A 22680-nucleotide genomic window follows, 5' to 3' on the forward strand; every position below is an offset into this window, starting at 1 on the left:
CAGTACCATGTACCATTCCTGAAGCATCAAAAACTCGTCTACAGTACCGATTCTCCCCCATTTCTTTGTGCCATTATTCCTGAAGTAGAATTTTGGGCTTTCCAATGGCACTATCTGCAAGGGTCCTCCTCTGTCCTCGACCCATGTCAATAGTTTTATAAGTCTTGGCCATAGTGGCTTGCATCCAATTCGTACTGTGTCAATGGTGGGTTGGTAGCAACCGATGACCATCCATACTCTGCAGATCACTACTCCTTTCTCCCATCCGTCTGGTGAAAGCACTGTTCCCTGGATTTGTATTTGGCCTCTATTCTTCCAACTCCGAGCTTCTTCTGGAGTTTTTACTCAAACGATCAGTTTTTGGTTTATCTCTCTTCTGATGTCTGCTCCTTTAACTCCAGGCTTCTCATATCTGATCACAATGTTCTTTATTTTTCCATTGTTTCTTGTCTTTATGTCCTGGACATAATCGTCTTCATTTGGATCAGGTGCTTCAGTTGCCCATTTCAGTGAAGCATCACTTCCCAAGAACTGGCCTCTGGTCTTGCACATCACAATGTGTGATAAACAGTGCACCGTCTGCACATCTATTTCAACAGCTACAAAGATCTTCGACTTCCCCATGCTGTAAGGTAGGAGTGCACAAACAAAGCATTCATCCTCGGAATTTCGTCTTCCCTCTTCTTTCATATGTTGTTACCAGATGTTATTTCCCAAGTGTACTGTGATGTCCAGGCAGTCATTTAGTTCGTTATTGTCTTCTTGTGTGCTTCTCTTGATTCTCAAGGTTTTCATGTAATTTGCTATCATCACATCTTTAATCGCATCTGTATGGCTTCTTCTTGCTGGAGGATTCTCAGGCCTCTCCATCCATGGTTCAGGCATCTTCATCTGTACCATTTGAGTAGGAGAAAGTCTGGTAATTCGTTCCTTGTTCTCTTGTCTTTTTCTGGATCTGGCTCTGGCTATAGACGGCCATATTGATTCTGCTATCATCTCTGCACTTGATAGTTTTGCTGGACTTGCACTTGCCCCTTTCAGTGCTGGATCAGGGGTGCTTATCAATGCTGTCTCTGTTGGTTTATTTTCCAACTCCTTTTGTCTCTTTAAAAGTTCAGCTTTCTCCATTTGTCTTTTCACTTCACTTATGGTGGAACTTCTCATTGTTGATTGTCCAACCTTCTCCCATTCTTTGGATTGCGGTTCTGCAGTTATTGATGCTAGACCTGGTGTATGTGCACTCATCGTTTGCGTGTGTGTGTCTTTCATTAACCTTTTCTCATTCTTACCCTGCCGACCCTGTCTCCGGCCTTTCAATTTGCTTGTCACCAAATGTGTGTGTGTGTCATTGCTAATCACATCCATTTCAAGTTCACTCACTCCTCTGTCAGACCATCTAGGGACAGGTATCACTATGTAAGGACTGGGTCCCTTTGTGGGTTTCATGCGTACATCATTAGGCGGGTGCTCTGGAATCGGAACACTTTGAGCACCAATAAAAAATGCTCCATGTTCCAGCATTGGTGATTCCAAAAAGTGACCTGAATATTGACAGTTTTCCAAAAGCAGATGCTCACCTGAGGAAAAAGAGATCCGTGGAACTGATGAGCCGAATGAAGAGAGAGAGTTACTTTTCTTCCCAATCAGAAGAAGCTTTTCATGAAATCCCGTATGAACACAGACTTTTCAGCCTTACCTCATCAGTGATCACGACAATTCTGATGCCAAGAGATTAGGTTGGAGCAAATACTAAATGGTTGCAGACAACTAGATGGGAGTTACTGCAGACCATCAAAACGACCATTAAAGGATTTAATGCAATCAAGGAAGAGTTAAGAGCAATTCGACTGACTCTCCAGAACAGATATGTCCTTGACATGATCACAGCTATGGATGGAGGTGGTTGTGCAAAATTCAGAGAATCATGTTGCACATTTATACCATCTCACAATGAAGAAATTTGAACTTTAACAGAAGCCATAAGTATGCTGACGAAACTACAGAATCAAATGATTGATGAAACTGATGAAGTGGACGACGACAGTTGGTTTGGATCACTATTCTCATGGGTTCCACAATGTATGGCAGATGCATTCAAGTTCCTAGGAGTCCTGCTAGTGATGATATTGCTCGGATTCTGTGTTATCAAGATAATAATCTCTCAGTGCCAGGAAACTGCGAAAAAGATCGTAGGGATGAAGATCATGATTGATGTCGAACCAGGATGGAAACCCAAGGATGGAACCAGAATGGAAACCCAAGGACATGATGTAGATGTGGGGAAGAAATAAGAGACTTTGTGAAAGCCAGCATTTATGCACCGGAAGGAACAAAGTTTCGATATCCAAGCAAACATAGAAATTATGTGGGAAAATGGATCTATTGTAGTTCAAGTGGACAATGTCAACTAATGACTTGGAACAAAGATGAGCACGTGAGAACAACAGGAAGCTTGAAGTAAGTCATAAAGATATGGACCCCAAAGATATATTTCTTTAAACCTCTATGTGTGGATCCAAAGGAGGAAGTAAAAGTGGAACCAGAGGATGAAGTAAAGGTGGATACCAAGGAAAAAGTGAAAGTCGTCGATAAATCTAAATATGTGACGTTTGATGAGCAAATAAACCAGCAGAGAGCTGCAGTTGGGCTCTGTCCAGTACCTAACAGAAGAACAGCACCTGTTGAAGTATCGACATGCAAGAAAATCTTGACAGTAAGGTAAACATTGAGAAAACCATATCAACAAATGAGACAGAACGGAAATTGGCAGAATACAATCCCTGAAGAAGATAAAAAGATACTGAAGGAAGATGAATGGTGACATCACAAGAACTCGGATTGACTTACATATAGAAGATATGACGACCTGTGAATGATGAAAAGAGACAAACACCATGGACAAGTGACATCCTGAGCCTAAAGTGAAATAATTGATGTCAAGATATCGGAAACTATGCCATATGCGCGATGAAGATATTCAGTTAGTTTAAACATGTACATATGCAAGGAACGGCAAGAAGCACAGAAATCGTGAGGCTTGCTTATGCTTAGTAGTAAAATATATTGCAGCAAGCGCCACCTATACATATCTACCTCAAAAGGAGCACTTTATATAAGTATACTTCCACTATGCACAAGAGCAGAATCAACCAACGGTTACTAAAGGCCTTAAGAGGAGAGCTTTGCAGCGAACAAATAGAGAATTAAGGACGGAGCGAAACTCAGACGAAGAAGAATCATGCCAAAAAGCCAAGGTCGTATCGGCTGAAATAGGCCTACAGTGGATACAATTAATGAAAAGAAGAACAGAGTATCCTGTTCAGAAAGGTCAAGATAAGCCACAGGAGGCAGATGGCTGCAGAATTAAATCAAATACACAAATTGCATAAAGAATAAGGCGATTTCACGGTGTCAGAATCACGTGACCAGACGAGCGAGACGGGATGAAACTTTCACACCTACGCATGGACCTGTGCCATGCACAGATTTCTTAACTTTTCCAGACCAAGAAGCAGTCTCAAGGCCAACCACAAAGAAATAATTGACACATGACCACTGAGGTGATGAGTGATTGTAGCAATAATTGGAGGGAAGTTGGGGGTGCAGACAAACTCCCTGCACCTGGTCGGCTGCTCTGCACGCTGCTAAGCAAAGTGGAAAAGTATGAGTGGGGTTGTTGCCAACCCAATCAAAGTGAACCAAGTAATCTAAGGTCCTATAGTTAATGGAACCAATGAGACGTTGTACCTTTCGTGATGTCTACAGTAGCCATTTTGAAGGAAGGGCTTAGATGCCCCACCTGACAGTATTTATCCAATCCCCACTCCCCGTTATACCGATATAGTGCCTATATTAAAGTTACCTTCCTAGAACCAATAGAGTTGCATGCTAAAGTTTGAGAGGTACAAGTCAGTGATGACAAGTTTTTTGTTATAAATACAAAGTTTTTTCTGAAATTAATTGAAGTTGGAGCGAGAAGGAAGATCGAGCGATTGCTGATATTCATGAACTCCCTGTTTTTTGTACTCGTCATTAAATGGACTCATTTTGCCAAACTATCGAGTTTTCATTATTGATTTGATGCGAGAGTATTAATCTGCATCCCCATCCATCTCTAGGGTGCTGAAGCTCAACTTAAAGTGTTGTTGGGAAACCCCAGCTCTATGGGCCAGTTGGGGTCCTACTGCACAAGCTGGTTACATGTTGGACCACAATGACATCTCTAGTCCTGTACTGATGGTGGACCTCCCATGCTATTGACGTGGCCTGATCATGTGTGATCATAGAGTTACATGATGAAGAGAGTTTTTCACTACTGCGTTTGCATCTCTCCTATGAACCTGGTTACATGTTGGACCACGCCGTCATCTCTGGTCCTGTAGTGATGACGTGGCCTGATCATGTGTGATCCTAGACCTCGACCTGGGAAGGGTAGGCGCCCCCGCCCCTCTGGCTGACCTATCGACCAGAGGGGATCCCAAGACGATGCTAACTACGATGCCCCCATATTTAGAAGCATCTGCCACTGCGTCATGTCACAGGCGCTTTTGCAAGCAAAGCGTAGCCTAAAAGGCATCTTTATTTTTCGATAGTGCTCGCAAAAATTGGCACACATCCATGCCAAAATGGCCGCCATGTTTGCCTGAGTGCAGCCGACAGCTGATTGGGCCACACTACCACTTACCCGAGCACCCACGACCGGAGGCGGAAGCCGGCCCCCGATCCAAAGGGCCACCGTCTCAAGGGCCTGTCTGCAGCTGTCCGCAGCAGGACGCACCAAAACGCCACCTCCACTTATCTACAATGATCGGATGTGGAAACGCTAATGCCTAAGCAGTAAGTTGAGAAGCCGATGCTGGTTTCTGCACTGTCATACTACTTGCCATAACATTGCCTACTGACAGTCCCTACAGAGTAATGCTAATCTACCACCCCGTCTGCTAGATTCCCTGCTTGATCTGCGCCTCGATCCGTGGGAGTACTTTGTCCCTCCGTCACCACCTAACTACCAGATATAGTCAGTGACCCAAACTATCTACCATAACCATGCACTGAGACACAGTAGACTGTATGCCTCCGTGTCATGCATTGATAAACTATCGGGGGGCACTAATTAGTTTAACATGATACCTGGCATGATACCATTACTGCTGACTAGACATCTACTTACATTGTAAATGTACGGTAAATGCACCCTCTTGCCTATATATGTACCACTACATTTCTCGGCCCAAGGCAGCTTTATATTGCATTTTAGTCACTGTCTTGATTGCTGTATTTAGATGACCTCTATTCTATGCATTTTAGTCACTGTTCTGACTGTCGCATCTAGGTGCCCTCCACTCCATGCATTTTAGTCACTGCTTTGATTGTTGCATTTAGGTGCCCTCTACTCCATGCATTTTAGTCACTGTTTCGAGTGTCGCACTTAGGCGCTCCCTAGTCACGGTTGGGATTTCCACACGTAGGTAGGTGCCCTCGCTTCCTGTCGCCCAACATGTGCACTTCTAAGACTGGCCTTATATTCATACTCTGTTCACTACTCTGGTTTATCCTAATCATCACCATAATAATGACCCACACCAATACTACACCTTGCAACCTGCACAACAGAAATATGTGACTCAGAGCGAGACTGCCACGCCTATATGACCTCAAAAACAAAAGAACTAGACCCCATGGCTCTATATTAACCCTAACTGCCTCTAACTCTAACCCTTTTGCCCCAGCACCTAAAAGGCGCCCCAAAATACACACTGACTTCTCTCACAACCAGAAGAGACCTAACCTTCCTAATCCTAGACTCAACCAAAAATAAATCACAACTCCTACTTTATCAGGAGCCCTCATCAATGCGAGGTCCCTCATAGCACATAACACAGAAATTGCCGACATACTAGCCACGGACAACCTTGATTTCCTAGCTATCACTGAGACCTGGCTCCATGACACCGCTGGGCCTGCACTTATGATTACTAAGAGTCGATCGGCCCAACTCCAGAGGAGGCAGCCTGGCTATCATCGGCAAAACTAAATTAGCGGTTAGACTGACCCCACACTTAGCCATCACTTCTTGCGAACTTCTTTCTGCTAAAATACCCATCTCTAATAACAGTACACTAAATGTCCTGCTGGTGTACAGACCACTAAGCTGTTGAGACTGCCTTCTTAATTTGCCCCAGTAGTGTAGACAAAGAATTTGACCCTACAATAGGCCTCATTACGACCCAGGCGGTAAGTTACCGCCGGGGCCGTGACTTTACCACCATGGCGTAAACTACGTTTTACGCCATGGTGGTAGGCGGACTTACCGCCCCATTCCGAGGTCGGCGGGGCGGTAAGTCCCCAATCCCCATTTACCCTTCCCCATTCCCATTTTTGCCCCATAGGGCATAATGGGAGTGGGGAAGGCGTTAATTACGCCACCGTAAATTACGGTGGCATAATTAACTCCATGGTCCCTTAGCGCCATGGATTTTAACACCTGCTAAAAGCAGGTGTTAAAACCTCCATGGCGCTAAGGGACCTCGTACTCAGGCGGTAAGGGTCGGCGCTGTTTACGCCGCCGTAAACCCCTTACCGCCTGAGTCGTAATGAGGCCCAATGTAACCCTGGTCTGGATACAAGGAAACCAGCACCAGGGATCAATTGTTTGGAAGAATGGACCCAAAAACCGCGTGGCAGTAGACTCCCTCAGGTGCAACAGTATTCCAGTTGACACAATAAATGCTTTTAAAGCCGACTCCACAAGGACCAGAGAGCAGCTGTTACAATACACAAGAAACAAGAATCCTTAATACTCACATAACGTGAAACGAAAAACAGAAACAAGAATAAGGACAGACACTCTTACCATGGGATTGACAGCAAGTATTCCAGTAACAACCAATGCTCCAGTAAGACCGCCAGGTACAGGGGGGTAGGGCAATTCCCGCCGGCACGCGTACACCTAAGGGTCGGAAGTACAATACCCGATGAAACGAGGACGCTCCGACCTCAGCCCCTGATGTTACCACGGCAGTCTCTAGTCCGTACCGGGTAAGAGGAGAGGAGTGGTGTACCGGCAGTCTGGTGGAGGCGCAATAGTCACGTGGATCCCAAGAAACAGGAGGCAATCCTATGCAGTCCACGATGATGAGTTTATAAACAACGTTGAGCAAACGAGAGGCAATAGCAATCAATAAAGCAGTCCGAGTCGATAACTGAAGGAACTTCACAGCACAAAACGTGAGGCAAAGCAATCCAGGAGGAATTCCGATTCGGCAACGGGAGGTATTGATGAGCAAAAGCGTGAGGCAAATGGCAGTTCCTGGGTGTGGTCTGGTTTGGCAACAAGAAGCAGCAGAGTGGAACGGGAATAGGTCCGAGTGTAAGCTGGAAGGATGGAAGGAGCGGCAAGACAACAGGTAAGGGGAGTAGCATAGATAGGAGGTGGAAGAACAATGGAGATTCCAATCACATAGGCCGTAACTTCGAGGAAATTACGAGTGCGAGGATGAAGCAGGGGCAAAAGTAGCGAGGCAGAGACAGGAAGGCAAGAATCCAGAATAGCAGGCAAAACAAGAAATATCTCAGGATACGTAGCAGACTCCAAATTCAAAATCAGAAGCAACGAGTTTGTTGCCGGCTAGAGTTTATCTAGCTGCGGTCACATAACCTAAAGGTGCGGCTGACGTGGTGAGGGTCGACGTGCCTGCCCTAATCTCCATGGCAACTGCCAACGCAACAACACGGAGGGACGAGGTTTAGCCAACTTCTTGTGTCCTTGAAGTAACCCTCTTTTACAAGGAATCCGAAGGGATCGTGAGCGCTGACACCATGTATAGTGTTCCTGTTGTGCCTGAGACGATGGGGAGGGAGCCGGCTTAGTTCGACTCCTGTTGATCCCGGACCGATTCCTGACACAAGCCCACTAGGTAACTTTGAGGAAGACTTATCCAGCCTTCTTACGAATATCATCAAAGATTCCACCCAACTCCTTCTACTAGGTGACTTTAACCTGGGATTCAACGACGATGAAGACAAACAGGCCCACTCCATCCAATCAATCTTAGTCAATCATGGCCTTACCCAAAAAGTCTTAGCCCCGACACATATAAAAGGACGGACATTAGATTGGATAGCTAACTGTAACTGTGCCACTACCATCTCTAATATTTTACCACAAACATGGACCGACCACCACCTCATATGCTTCTCATCTACCTTAGAGCCACCTATATCAGATAAGCTAGAAACAGTACCACCTATGCCTACTAGAAGCAAAAAAGAAATTACAGCTGAAAAAACTGCTCCCACTCCTCTTACCAGCTCTCACTGCTAGCACTTCCAATACTGACCCTAATATGCTAGTGGAGACATTTAATAACACTATGTCCAAAGCCTTGGACACTATTGCCCCCATCAAACTACGCAAAAGCAAACGGGAATCTCACCTCAACTTTTGGTTCACCCCTCACCTCAAAGAATTACGGATCCAAAAATGTAAACTCCAAGCTATCTGGAGGCACACACCCTCAGCTGAGAACCAAACTCTTCTTGACAACTTGGCTAAAAAATATAAGGACATAATCTAAACCAAAAAGAATACATTCAATGAGAGAATTAGTAAAGCCAATTCTAATTCCAAAGAACTTTTCTCCATCCTCCGAGAAATGGAAAACCCGATTGCTCCTATAGATAACGTCCCCAAGGACAAACAATGGTGCACCAGCATCCAAAACGCCTGAGCTAATAAAATCACAACCCTCCAATCCAAAATTGCCAAGAAGAAAGCATCCTTGAACCCCACTGGAACCGATACATCCCACATCATAGATATGGCCAGAATAGACAATCATAGTAATTACAAACCTTTCAGATTTACCAATATATCCATACTGTTAACTGAAAAGGTGATATTATCGCTGAAAACTTCCAACTGCCAAGGCGACAGTTGCTCAGCACAAGTTATTAAGGATGCAGCTAGAGACTTAGCGCCCTTCATTTCTAAATTAATAAATGCCTCCTTCAGATGCAGCTCTGTACCTACTAACCTCAAAGAATCTTGGGTACTGCCTCTCCTTAAAAAACAAACCCTTGACCTAGCCATCCCGACCAATTACAAGCCCATTACCGCAGACCCATTTCTCCTTAAAATCATCGACAGAGTAGCGTACCTCCAGATCCAAAACTATCTGGAGACAAATCAACTATTAGGATCACGCCAATCTGGCTTCAGACCATTCCATGGTACTGAAACGGCCCTAATCGACCTTAAGACACAAATCGACGAGTTGAAGGATAAAGTTAAAACAGCTATGCTCCTCCTCCTTGACTTATCGGCGGCCTTCGACCTAGTGGACCATGCAGTGTTATGCAACCATCTAGCGTCTGCCGCCCATTTCTCAAGGGAAGCTATAGCCTGGGTACAATCTTTCCTAGCCCACCGTACGATGAGAGTTTTCTCCCCACTAGCCTCAGCGGACCCAATACATATCACCTGTGGCGTCCCACAAGGTTCATGTGTCTCCCCTACTATGTACAACATCTTTACTAAGCCACGCTTCGATAAACTTGACATACTGGGGGTAACATATACCAATTATGCGGACGATACGCAGATCCTCATACCACTATCTGGCAACTTTGTTGAAGACACAGCTCTAGTTAACAAGATTTACCTCATCATTTAGGCATGGGTGGCCTCCCACGGCCTCTGCCTGAACGACGACAAAACTGAGACACTGATCTTGGGTTCAGACTCTAACCTCAAAAAACTCAGCCCTAATTATCTTGCCTTCAATATAGATGGCAATATAATCAAAGTGGCAACTGAGGTAACAACTCTAGGTTGCTACCTCGACTCTACCTTATCCCTCAAAAGACACGTTAATTCCCTGGCTTCTTCCATAGCTTATACCTGCGAATTAATCAGAGCCTGCAGACCCTACGTGTCCAAAACCAATTGTATCACAAAAGCCAATGCCTTAGTCATGTCCAAACTGCACTATTGTAACGCCCTATACGCAGGCGCCAATAAAACTGTCATAAACAAATTGCAAATACTACAGAACAATGCTCTCAGAGCAGCCTTGGACATACCCTGCAGAGCACACATCTCCAACATCAGGAAAGACCATCATTGGTTCAAAATCAGTGACAGAGTTCGCCTTAAAATGCTATTGTCCACACACAAAGTACTGAACAACACTGCGCCCCCATACATCTGGGCTAGACTGATCAGGAAAACCTCTACACACTACACTAGAGCATCCAACCACTCTCTACTTGAAATTCCCAGATTTAGACTAACTAAAGTGGGTGGAGCACGCTTCCCTGTTAGAGCTGGCCGTGCCTGGCATGCTCTCCCTACTGCAGTGAGAGCCAATCTACCTTACTCTAGATTCAGACAGAATGTGAAAAGATGGCTTTGGATCAATGGCAACTAACTACTGTGACTCCCACAATACCTGACCACTAATGACCTCACTGCTTACAAGATGTGAGGCACACATATCTTGTATCTCCTGCATATTTTGTATATCTGTATTGCACATTTGTTATATTATATATAATGTATCTTCTGTATGTGTCCTTGCTATGTATGTAACTTAAGCTTAAGTATTCTTGTGACTGCTGCGCCCGGCTACCCCTGGGTTTGGAGCGCATTATCAAATAATAAACTAAACTAAACTAAACTAAACATGATGAAGAGAGTCTTTCACTACTGCGTGTGCATCCCTCCTAAGAAGTTGGTTACATGTTGGACCGCACCATCTCTAGTCCCGTTGTGATGACGTGGCCTGATGATGTGTGATCCTAGAGTCACATGATAAAGAGGGTCTTTCACTACTGCGTGTGCATCCCTCCTAAGAAGCTGGTTACATGTTGGACCACACCATCATCTCTAGTCCTGTAGTGATGGCGGCCTGATCATGTGTGATGCTTGTTTTGTCATAGCGATTGATGGCTTTGACGCTTCTATAGGTAAAATATGCCCCCTGCTGTGAATCCAGTTTATGGCACTGTGTTCCTGAGTATTACGCTGAACAGGGGCCCCTTGGACCATTACGCCTCTACTGCCCCTGAAAGCATTCTTTCATTGACCTAAACATGGGCAGATTTAAAGGATGAGCCCAAGACCTTTATGGTTCTCACGGATCCTGAACTACTAGGAACCTCGAAGGTCAGGGCCTCGTGGCCCTCGGGATAAAGACCCTCAGGGGGCATATGAAGATTTGCAAACTTGTTCTTCTGAAAGGAATGCCTTATTTTACAGACAGAACTGGCCATGCCTCCAATATGTCAAAGGAACCCTTTTCCATCCAGAAAGACCATAGTGCTGGCTCCGCAGGCGATAGTTTCTTACATAGTTACTTCACAGGCTTGGGCTAAAAAAGATATCCTGTCATTTTGGAGACAAACTGGAAAGACATCAGGTTTGGAATTCTTGGTTCTTTGAATTCTGCGCATTGCTTAGTAAATAGTAACTCAATGAAAGTTAAGCCTCTGGATCAATAGGAAGACCCTTTGCATAACTGACAATGAAGGGAGGGGACAACTAATGAGCCCCTCTTGGGGGTTTGCATCTTTCTTGGATCAAGTCGCCCTGAGAATCTTTAATGAGATTAACCATTATTTGGAAGTGAGGATCTGAATTTGTCAGTTCACCTCGAGCCCGAACCCACCTCCTGGACTAGAGAGCAGATTCACCCCTTCCTTTAAAACCTTGCCCTGGATCCAAGAGGTTTCAGCAGCTTCACACCGAATTCCCAGCTCCTGCTCCTAGATAAACATCTGGAGCCAGTGGCTGCACCCCAGCTTCAGTCCTCTGTGGAGCGGGGTTGCTGCACCCCAGCTTCAGTCCTCTGTGGAGCGGGGCAGCTACACCCCAGCTTCAGTCCTCTGTGGAGCGGTGCGGCTGCACCCCTGCTTCAGTCCTCTGTGGAGCAGGGCAGCTACACCCCAGCTTCAGTCCTCTGTGGAGCGGGGCAGCTACACCCCAGCTTCTGTCCTCTGTGGAGCAGGGCGGCTGCACCCCAGATTCAGTCCTCTGTGGAGCAGGGCAGCTAAACCCCAGCTTCAGTCCTCTGTGGAGCAGGGCAGCTAAACCCCAGCTTCAGTCCTCTGTGGAGCGGGGCGGCTGCACCCCAGCTTCAGTCCTCTGTGGAGCAGGGCAGCTACACCCCAGCTTCAGTCCTCTGTGGAGCGGGGCAGCTACACCCCAGCTTCAGTCCTCTGTGGAGCAGGGCGGCTGCACCCCAGATTCAGTCCTCTGTTGAGCAGGGCAGCTACACCCCAGCTTCAGTCCTCTGTGGAGCGGGGCGGCTGCACCCCAGCTTCAGTCCGCTGTTGAGCAGGGCAGCTACACCCCAGCTTCAGTCCTCTGTGGAGCGGGGCGGCTGCACCCCAGCTTCAGTCCTCTGTGGAGTGGAGTGGCTACTCCCCAGCTTCAGTCCTCTGTGGAGCAGGGCAGCTGCACCCCAGCTTCAGAACTCTGTGGAGCAGGGCAACTAAACCCCAGCTTCAGTCCTCTGTGGAGCGGGGCAGCTACACCCCAGCTTCAGTCCTCTGAGGAGCGGGGTGACTGCACCCCAGCTTCAGTCCTCTGTGGAGCAGGGCAGCTACACCCCAGCTTCAGTCCTCTGTGGAGCGGGGCAGCTACACCCCAGCTTCAGTCCTCTGTGGAGCAGGGCGGCTGCACCCCAGATTCAGTCCTCTGTTGAGCAGGGCAGCTAAACCCCAGCTTCAGTCCTCTGTGGAGCGGGGCGGCTGCACCCCTGCTTCAGTCCTCTGTGGAGCAGGGCAGCTACACCCCAGCTTCAGTCCTCTGTGGAGCGGGGCAGCTACACCCCAGCTTCAGTCCTCTGTGGAGCGGGGCGGCTGCACCCCAGCTTCAGTCCTCTGTGGAGTGGAGCGGCTACTCCCCAGCTTCAGTCCCCTGTGGAGCAGGGCAGCTGCACCCCAGCTTCAGTCCTCTGTGGAGCGGGACAGCTACACCCCAGCTTCAGTCCTCTGTGGAGCGGGGTGACTGCACCCCCGCTTCAGTCCTCTGTGGAGCAGGGCAGCTACATCCCAGCTTCAGTCCTCTGTGGAGCAGGGCGGCTGCACCCCAGATTCAGTCCTCTGTTGAGCAGGGCAGGTACACCCCAGCTTCAGAACTCTGAGGAGCGGGGTGACTGCACCCCAGCTTCAGTCCTCTGTGGAGCAGGGGAGCTACACCCCAGCTTCAGTCCTCTGTGGAGCAGGACGGCTGCTCCCCAGCTTCAGTCCGGCTGCTCCCCAGCTTCAGTCCTCTCCTCTGTGGAGCAGAGCAGCTGCACCCCAGCTTTAGTCCTTTGTGGAGCAAGGCAGCTACACCCCAGCTTCAGTCCTCTGTGGAGCGGGGCAGCTACACCCCATCTTCAGTCCTCTGTGGAGCAGGGCAGCTACACCCCAGCTTCAGTCCTCTGTGGAGCGGGACGGCTGCACCCCAGCTTCAATCCTCTGTGGAGCGGGGCAGCTACACCCCATCTTCAGTCCTCTGTGGAGCAGGGCAGCTACAAACCAGCTTCAGTCCTCTGTGGAGCGGGGCAGCTGTACCCCAGCTTCAGTCCTCTGTGGAGCAGGGCAGCTAAACCCCAGCTTCAGTCCTCTGTGGAGCAGGGCGGCTGCACCCCAGATTCAGTCCGGCTGCTCCCCAGCTTCAGTCCTCTCCTCTGTGGAGCAGAGTGGCTGCACCCCAGCGTCAGTGTGGCTGCACCCCAGCTTCAGCCCTCTCCTCTGTGGAGCAGAGTGGTTACACCCCAGCTTCAGTCCTCTGTGGAGTGGGGCGGCTGCACCCCAGCTTCAGTCCTCTGTGGAGCAGGGCAGCTAAACCCCAGCTTCAGTCCTCTGTGGAGCAGGGCGGCTGCACCCCAGATTCAGTCCGGCTGCTCCCCAGCTTCAGTCCTCTCCTCTGTGGAGCAGAGCGGTTACACCCCACCTTCAGTCCTCTGTGGAGTGGGGCGGCTCACCCCAGCTTCAGTCCTCTGTGGAGCAGGGCGGCTGCACCCCAGCTTCAGTCCTCTGTGGAGCGGGGCAGCTGCACCCCAGCTTCAGTCCTCTGTGGAGCAGGGCGGCTGCACCCCAGCTTCAGTCCTCTGTGGAGCAGGGCGGCTGCACCCCAGCTTCAGTCCTCTGTGGAGCTGGGCGGCTGCACCCCAGTTCAGGCCTCCGTGGAGCAGAGTGGCCTGCTGGCTCCTGCCTGGCAGGAGCACTGAAGTGGTGACCCCGGCCTTTCCGATGAGCTCCTGGGGGAGTTGGATGCCGGAGGTGCCCGAGCCCTGCTTCATGTGTGCCTTTTGACAGCATTCTAATTGACCCTCCATCCTTCCCCTCTGCGGCACCCGGAGTGGCGCAGACTGAAAGGCACTCTGCTCTGATGGACCAAGTCTTGCCTTTTTTTTAAAAAAGAGAACATTCTTCTGAGGTACCCCCGTTGGCCTGGTCTCCTGCATCTCCCATTTTTGAGGCGCCCCTGAATCTGTGCATCCAGCCATTGCCGCGGCTGATTCGCCCTCGCAGGTTCTCCTTCCTGCACTATGATGATGACAGACAGATGTTTGTGAACCTGTCTCAGAATCTAGACTTTTCGCGCGTGCCCCTCCCCTGCTACAACCATCCACAAGGTTGGTATAATCACGGATGCTGGGCTGTCCTTGTCATCTTCAGTTGTGAAGTTTTCATCCGTGGAAACTAAGGCCCTTTCTCTTCTTCCTTCATAAAGTTCTTGCAGAAAATGCATTAATATGGTCCCATCAAGACTTAGATGGAAGCATTTTTCTGGGACCCTCTCTGAGTCTGCCGACTTGCTTGATGGGGGTCCAGTATATGCCCGCTAATCACCAGGTGAAACTCTGTATTGATTAAATGGATCATGTGCAGTAGCCAAAGAGTGTTATGCGGTTTTAGAAGCTATCTAGCATTCGTTTTAGTATGTGGGTACTTGTTTTACTATGCTGGCACTTGTTTTAGTATGCAGGGATTTGTGTTAGTATGCAGACACTTAGTATGCAGGTACTTGTTTTAGTATGCGGTCACTTGTTTTAGTATGCAGGTACTTGTTTTAGTATGCAGGTATTTGTTTTAGATGCAAGTACTTGTTTTAGTATGCTGGCACTTGTTTTAGTATTCAGGTACTTGTTTTAGTATACAGGCATTTGTTTTAGTATGCAGGTACTTGTTTTAGTATGCTGGCACTTGTTTTAGTATGTGGGTACTTGTTTTAGTATGCAGGCACTTGTTTTAATATGCAGGGATTTGTTTTAGTATGCAGGTACTTGTTTTAGTATGCAGGCATTTGTTTTCGTATGCAGGTACGTGTTCTAGTATGCTGGCACTTGTTTTAGTATGTAGGCATTTGTTTCAGGATGCAGGTACTTGTTTTACTATGCTGGCACTTGTTTCAATATGCAGGTACTTGTTTTAGTATGCTGGCACTTGATTTAGTATGCAGGCATTTGTTTCAGTATGCAGGTACTTGTTTTAGTATTCTGGCACTTGTTTTAGTATTTGGGTACTTGTTTTAGTATGCAGGCACTTGTTTTAGTATGCAGATATTTGTTTTAGTTTGCAGGCATTTGCTTTATTAAGGGAGTGCTTGTTTTCCGATGCAGGTACTTGTTTTAGTATGCAGGTACTTGTTTTAGTATGGGGGCATTTGTTTTTGTATGTGGGTACTTGTTTTAGTATGCAGGCATTTGTTTCAGTATGCAGGTACTTAGTTTAGTATGATGGCACTTGTTTTAGTATGCAGGTACTTTTCTCATTATACAGGCATTTGCTTTAGTATGGGAGTGCTTGTTTTAGTATGTGGTACTTGTTTTAGTATGCAGGTACTTGTTTATTTTCCTTGATGATGGAGTCAATGAGGCTAGAATAATTCCCATTTTGCATAACATGCTCCTATAGCATGTTATTCTGAAAAATGTTCTTGTTGAGTTATGTGATTTGTGTAATTTCCTATGCAATTGGATTATTTTAGTTCATGGTAAGAATTGGAAAGGAATTATATGATATGATAGTTTATTTATATAGCGCCTATACACAAAGTGTGTCAAAGCACTTCAAGGCAAGGGAAGGGAACAAGGGAGAATACCATGACATTCGTACAGGCCATGAACAGTAAGGATGTGAAATTAACTATCGTACTCGGCTTGATGACATTTCAGATAGTGCAAGAGCTAAGACATAGATAAGGAAGGGAGGGGGAGAGTGGGAAGGAAATGGAAACAGACAGGCGACTACCGTACTAGGCCTACCGACATTTCTGGTAGAGCCGGAGAAAAACAAAAGGTGAGGGAGAGGGGTGCAGAAAGGGAGGGGAGGAAAAAAACAAGCGACTATCGTACTAGGCTTGACAACATTTCAGGTAGTGCTGGAGGGGTAATGGGGGGACAGTAAGGGGAGGTGGGAGGAGACAGACAAGGTTACTATCATACTAGGTCCAGGGAGAATTCTGATAGAGTAATTGCATAGAAGAAAGTAAGGGGAGGAGGGGAGGAGATAGGAGAAGGGAGAGGAGGGGTGAACAGAGAGTTAGCAGTCACAAGAGTGGAGAGGCAAGAGGGGAGAGCGAATACAATTGCAGAAGTCAGTAGTAACACAATGTTGCAAGCCAGGATACAAGATGAAGACGGGAACAGCATGATTCAGGGCCACCATGAGTACAAGATGAAAAGCAAGTCCAGCATGAGAGCATGCATGCAACACACGTATGCATGCATTCCCAAAAAGTACTCATGAAAAGTCTGAAACATGACAACTATAAATAACACATTCAGCAGCTGAGAAAAAAGTTAAATATATATTTATTTTATTATAAAAAGAATATCAATATAAAAGTATGCCATAATGAAATCTTTGTGTTGCGGCTAGCGTGAAAATCTGGAATGAAAAGTGTTGCGGATGGCGGCTCTGGCACAGGCTGGCAAGTCCACACGGTTATTTTCTGCCAGGATTCCCCAGCACCACCTGGTCAGCTGCCGGTATGCCGTGTAGCGGTACATCCGGAAGTTGCTTAGCTTACCCTCAGTCAGCTGGCCTTGGCTGGAATCAGGTAAAGCGCAGAAATTGTAGCGTGGGTGCAAACCCTGGTGTCACCTCTCAACCATTGTTTGCTCTTGGGCATCTCATTTACTCTTGTATTGCCTAATTTGTCAGAATTGCTGGTGTGCAACCTTTTAAAATTGCCACCCTTCAGAGTCATATACTGGGTCCTTTAATTCATTTGGTGCGGTGGATGGGGGGCCTCAAGGATGTCCACGCCCCGGGCCACAAACGTGTTTAAAATGGCCCTGGAATGTGCATGTTATACCCACTTGACAACACTGCTCTGAACACAATACATCTCCAGCCATCCCTAAACACAGGGCAGTGAGAGCTGTGGCAACACCGTTCACTGTGCTACCTTCACACCTTGGCGCTCCTTCCCAGTGAAGGATGAAGACTCTAACATGTCATGAGCCATCATGAGCCAGGTGCTCTACAGTCTCGCGAGACCTGGGCCCTGCGGTGGACACTGTCTTTGTGCGATGCCCAGTGTGCATGCTGTGAAGCATGGCGTAGCCAATGGCATCCCACTAACTCTAGATATTAACACCTTGAAGGCGAGGGAGACCCCGAGTCCCAGTTCCACTCCTTTTTGATACACTTCCATCACTGTCACAGATTAATAATTGCACGAGACCGTTTTTATAGCATGCAATGCCATGTTGCTGACATGTGCTTCCAATGCCTTGAGAAAGTGTTGGTGCACTTGGCAAACTGATGACCAAACCCAAACGCATTATTTAAAGTGAGCAAGCAATGCTTTCTACGGGGGCACACGTGGAATTTTCTCGGCACAGAGTTCATTTTGATAGATAAAATAGTCTTGAATTGCTTTTTGCGTTCTCTTAGAACAGTCAGTAAAACATTTGTTTTTTTGGGTAACATATTTGGGAAAAGTGCTTTAATACCCGCCTACGTTACCGCTCTGATGGAAAATTGCAGAAAGTGTCATCACTCCCTTCAACCGATACTTCGCAGTTACAATACACAAGATAAGGATTGTCATGTTTGGAGGCCTCGCACCCACCGTGTGATGAACATCAGACTCAGGAGACGTTGTGGTAGGCCTGACCTCTTCAGGTGCACCTCCAATACACGTGGCCTCCACCATGAGTGGTCTACTCAAGCACTGGCACGGAGCGGGTGAAGGTCAACATCATTCCGCTCCGGCAAGATGATTCAGCCAATAGGCACATGGCGCTGGAGCGGGCCCTGTCACATGCGGGCCAGGGTGGAAGAAGCTCTGGGATCCCTAGAGGCTGGCATCAGGGACGACGCGCAGGCCCTATGCCCAGGATGTCACCAGTCGTGGTGATGGGGAAGAGCAAGTGACCCGGGCAGGTCACCGGGACAGACACATCTCCCCCGCGACAGCAGCTGGATTGCAGACCTAACAGATGCCGACATCCTCTCTGAGTTAGTCCTGAAAGCTGGAGACCACCACTAGGTGATGATCGTGGAGTCACATTCAATAACAACATTTTCCAACCATATGCGAGCTTCGAAGATACCACCGCCTGAACTTTGGCTTATCCTCAGCAGCGGATAATTTCCAGGAAACAAAAGGCCTCACACTGTGTGAGCTTGAAGGCATCATTAACATGTGTGGTGCCGTCCTTGTGCCGTCCCTAACCAAGGAAGCAGACCAAGCTATCGAGAGCTGAGCTGTGCCAGGTAATCCGACTGTGCCCTGACCTTCCACGAACATGCTTCTGCTACTTCTTCAGCAGTAGAGGCTTCACAGCAGAATTAAGGACAATATTGCCTCCCTTATTAAGGACAACATTGTCTCCCTTGCTCCAGCCTTGGCCGATTTCTGCAATCACTCGTTTGCCACTGGCTCCTTCCCACTACCCCTCAAGCACTACATTGTGCGCTCAGTCCTTAAAAGGCCTTCTGCCGACCCTTCCTACCTGGCTAACTACCCCCCTAACTCCATTACGCCCTTCCTTGGTAAACTCTTGGAGAAGGTGGTCATCTCCCAGCTGATCCAACCCACTGAATCTGTTGTTTGTTTAATTGGCAATCAGTCTGGCTTCAGAGCAGCCAGAACCCTGGAAACTGCACCCCTGAACACTCGATTCAGACTCTCCTTCCATTCACATCCTTCTTGATCTTTCATCTGCCTTTGATACGGTCAATCGTGCCACCCTTATAAATCAGCTCCCTGATACCCATGGAATGACGGAGCTGGCTTTGGACTGGTTGACCTTCCTCTGTGACTGACCTTGCCAGGTTCAACTGGGCCCTTTTCTGTCTTCCACCTCACTCTCCATCTGCGATGCCCCTCGGGGCTCTATTCTCTCGCCGTGGCTCTTTAACATCTACCTTACCCCTATGGCCCACTTGATCTCCACCTTCTCTCCTCACTTCCAGTGTTGTGCGCATGACACACAGCTCTTCTTCAAGCTTCCCTCCTCTTATTCCTGACGGTGATTCATTCATGGTGTTCTGCTAATGACCTCTGCCTTAATTCCAGTAATACTGGGATCCTTTTCCTTGGAACCTGTTCTCCTTCCTTCCCTCCAACTTCTGGCAGCCCTCCATGAGTCCCCTCCCCTCAATATCTGGTGAGGCTAAAAACCTTGGCATCATCTTCGACTCCTCTCTCTCCTTCTGCCCTCACATCACGGACCTTATCAAGAAGGCCCACTTTCAGCTGAACCTCCTCAGAGGCATTCTCCCTTTCCTCACCTTCCACCAGAAACTCAATGGGCCTCATTACAAGTATGGGGTGAGGCAACAACGGCGCCGGTATCGCTACCGGCACCGTTGCTACTGTACCACCATACTAGGAGTTCTGCTCACGGGTGTCCTTGCAGCCACCAGGTCTGACCTGGTGGCAGTACTGGCACCCGCGAGCAGAACATGATGGTATCACTGGTAACACTATTGAAAGTACTCGTGCTACCACTGTCTCCATTCCCGGAACATTCCCATTCCCTATGGGGCTCAAATAGGAATGGGGATGTACCAGGCCCGGCACCCGTGAAAGGGCAATTACCGGGTCCGGATGGGCCGGAATAGCCCGGTAATCGCCCATTTACGGGTGCCGGACCAGATACAAGTTTGGAGGTAGCCTTGCCGGTAAATCCGGCATGGCTACCTCCAACCTCGTAATGAGGCCCAATGTCTCCAGAGCTCAAGTCCTCTCTAGGCTGGACTAAGGAAGCAGCCTCTTCCTCAATCTGCCTGCTTCTACTCTCTGCCCTCTGCAACTCATCCAGAACAGGACTGCGAGACTTATCCTTGGCCTCAAGCTCTGGGACAGCATCTCTCCAGCCCTTCAATACCTCCACTGGCTTCCAGTCGCTCCGCGGATCAAGTTCAAGACATCATCCACAAGGTGTTCTGGAGCCTTGGACCACACTACATCCAACTCTCTCTCTCTAAATACATCCCTGCTACAGCCCTTCGGTCTTCCAGCTCCAATTCTCTGTGTTAGGCAGAATCCTGTGCAGTGCCCTTATGGACCACTACACACAATTAAGACCACAGGTGGCAATACAAGTTTGAACCTTTGGTATAAGCCTGTACTATGTTAGAGTGGTAGCAGTAGCGGAGCAGCCAGGCCTATCTCAAGAGTATATGAGCAGTAGCTGAGATTACATAAAGGGACCACAATTACTGTGACTCAAGCAAACACTGACTCAAGGTTCCAGGTAAAAAAATATAAGTACATTTATTTTTAAAGCATTTGTTATTCTATTTACACTTCTATTAATTCAAAAACCACACTAAAGTATACTACAACTAACCAATTCACTTTGTACACCCTGTCTCGGGAGGATAGCTTAGCAGCAACGTGCACGCCTTGGAAACAAGACGTTACGGAGCAACACAGGTTCGATCCCCGGGTCCGTGCTTAGAAACCTCTGGGTATTAAGCGCGTTATAAATAACCTATCATATATCATATATCAGTATTATTCGAGGTAAGTACCCTGTGTTTGAATGGACCAGTATTATGAAACAGAACACGTTACCGTGAATACAATTGCGATCACTTTTTGACAGTTCGGTCTACTAGATAAACACGTATCCGCGGCAAGAAATGCTACCGGGGTAAAAACACACTTAGCACTCAAAGTACCCAGAGAGAGTTGGGGGCAAAAATCACAGGCAATATGTTGGTTAGGCAGACAGAATCTCAGAATGCACATAGACAGGAATTCAAGAGTCAAGGGGCTGGACCCAAAGTCAAGTGACACCGGGTGCCTGTAGTCGCGGATCACACAGTCGGACCGTTCGAGATTCAATGTTGCCAAGAGTACTTTGATATTGTCAATGTTCGGAAGCAAAAGTTATAAGAAGGAGGGAAAAATAAGGTCAAGCTTTATAAGCGAGAAATAGGGATTTCACCCAAAATTCCTCAAGCAGGACACAGTAACTTTTCAAAGAAGAAGCTGGTGTCACGGCAGTTGTTCCTGTTGGTTTCCCGCAGACACACGATTCCTGCTGCTTCAGCACGAAGAAGGACGGTGAGGGGGTCCGCACCACACAGGGATGAGGCTGTCAGTACCGACAATGAATAAAAGGTGCACTCCTTAAAACAGGAGAGGTTCTTCAGGTGGCTATCCAGACCACTACAGCAGTGTGCAGCGATTTTGACCACGAAGGCGACCTCTGGCTGAAGAAGATGAGCTGGTTATCCCCACCAGGCTCAAGGGAAGAAGACTCCGGACTGGATCTCCTCTTAGTCGTTGAAGGGTAGATAGCTCGGGACTGCAGCAGGGCTTCACCGGTACAGGGTAGTTGCAGCAGTCGACCTCTCCTCCACTTCTCGGTGGTTCCTTGTAGTTCCAGTGGCAACTCCCTGACTTCCAGCCCAAGAGACCTGCCTTTTAACCGCAAAACTCCCTTTAACACAGCCTGGCTGTCAATCTCCCAACAGGGAGGTTGTCCAGCCCGGACAACCACCTTGCCCAATCATGACAAAGTGTGACTTGGGTTTCCTAGGATACCTTGTGCAGGGGTGACTACACCCCTCCCTCGCATTCAGCCCACTTAGAAACCCAGGCGCCTTGAGGGGGGCTTCTAGGTAGAAGCCCGCCAAAAGACAGTGAACAAAGAAGGCAAACCTAGTTTTCTGCGCAAAGTAAAACACAAGAAGGAGTTTAACAAAATGAAATGGTGAATAAACCCAACCGGAGCCAAATGAAAAAGGATGTGGTCAAGCGGTTTTAAGTTTGAGGCTAACACAATAGCCTATAATATCACCACGTTTATATAAGATAACCGCGGTAGAAATTTAGGGTAGATACCACTGCCACCAGCCATGTCTAAATGTTAAAAGAGCGAAACAATGTTCTATGAGGTACAGATATAAAGAGTTAAGAGTTAACCCTTCCAGCACTCTATTTAAGATGCTTTTGTACTGGATCTGTGGTTACATTTGACTAAGTAAAGTTAATTGTAACTTTACCCTTTTCTGGGGGACGGTAGTCACCTCAGAAATGTAGTCGGTGGGAGTCTGAATGACATCCCTGAGCCACTGCACAGAAGGTGCTGTGCGACACACAAAGAAGGGGGCTACTGAAGTGGTGTACTTCAGAGCTCAAAATCACAAAAACAGGTCAAAACACATAGCAAATCACAAGTAAGAGTGGTGAAAAGCTCACACTCTTAC

This window comes from Ambystoma mexicanum, chromosome 10, assembly GCF_040938575.1.
Source record: "Ambystoma mexicanum isolate Mex_15411 chromosome 10, UKY_AmexF1_1, whole genome shotgun sequence".
NCBI lineage: Eukaryota > Metazoa > Chordata > Amphibia > Caudata > Ambystomatidae > Ambystoma > Ambystoma mexicanum.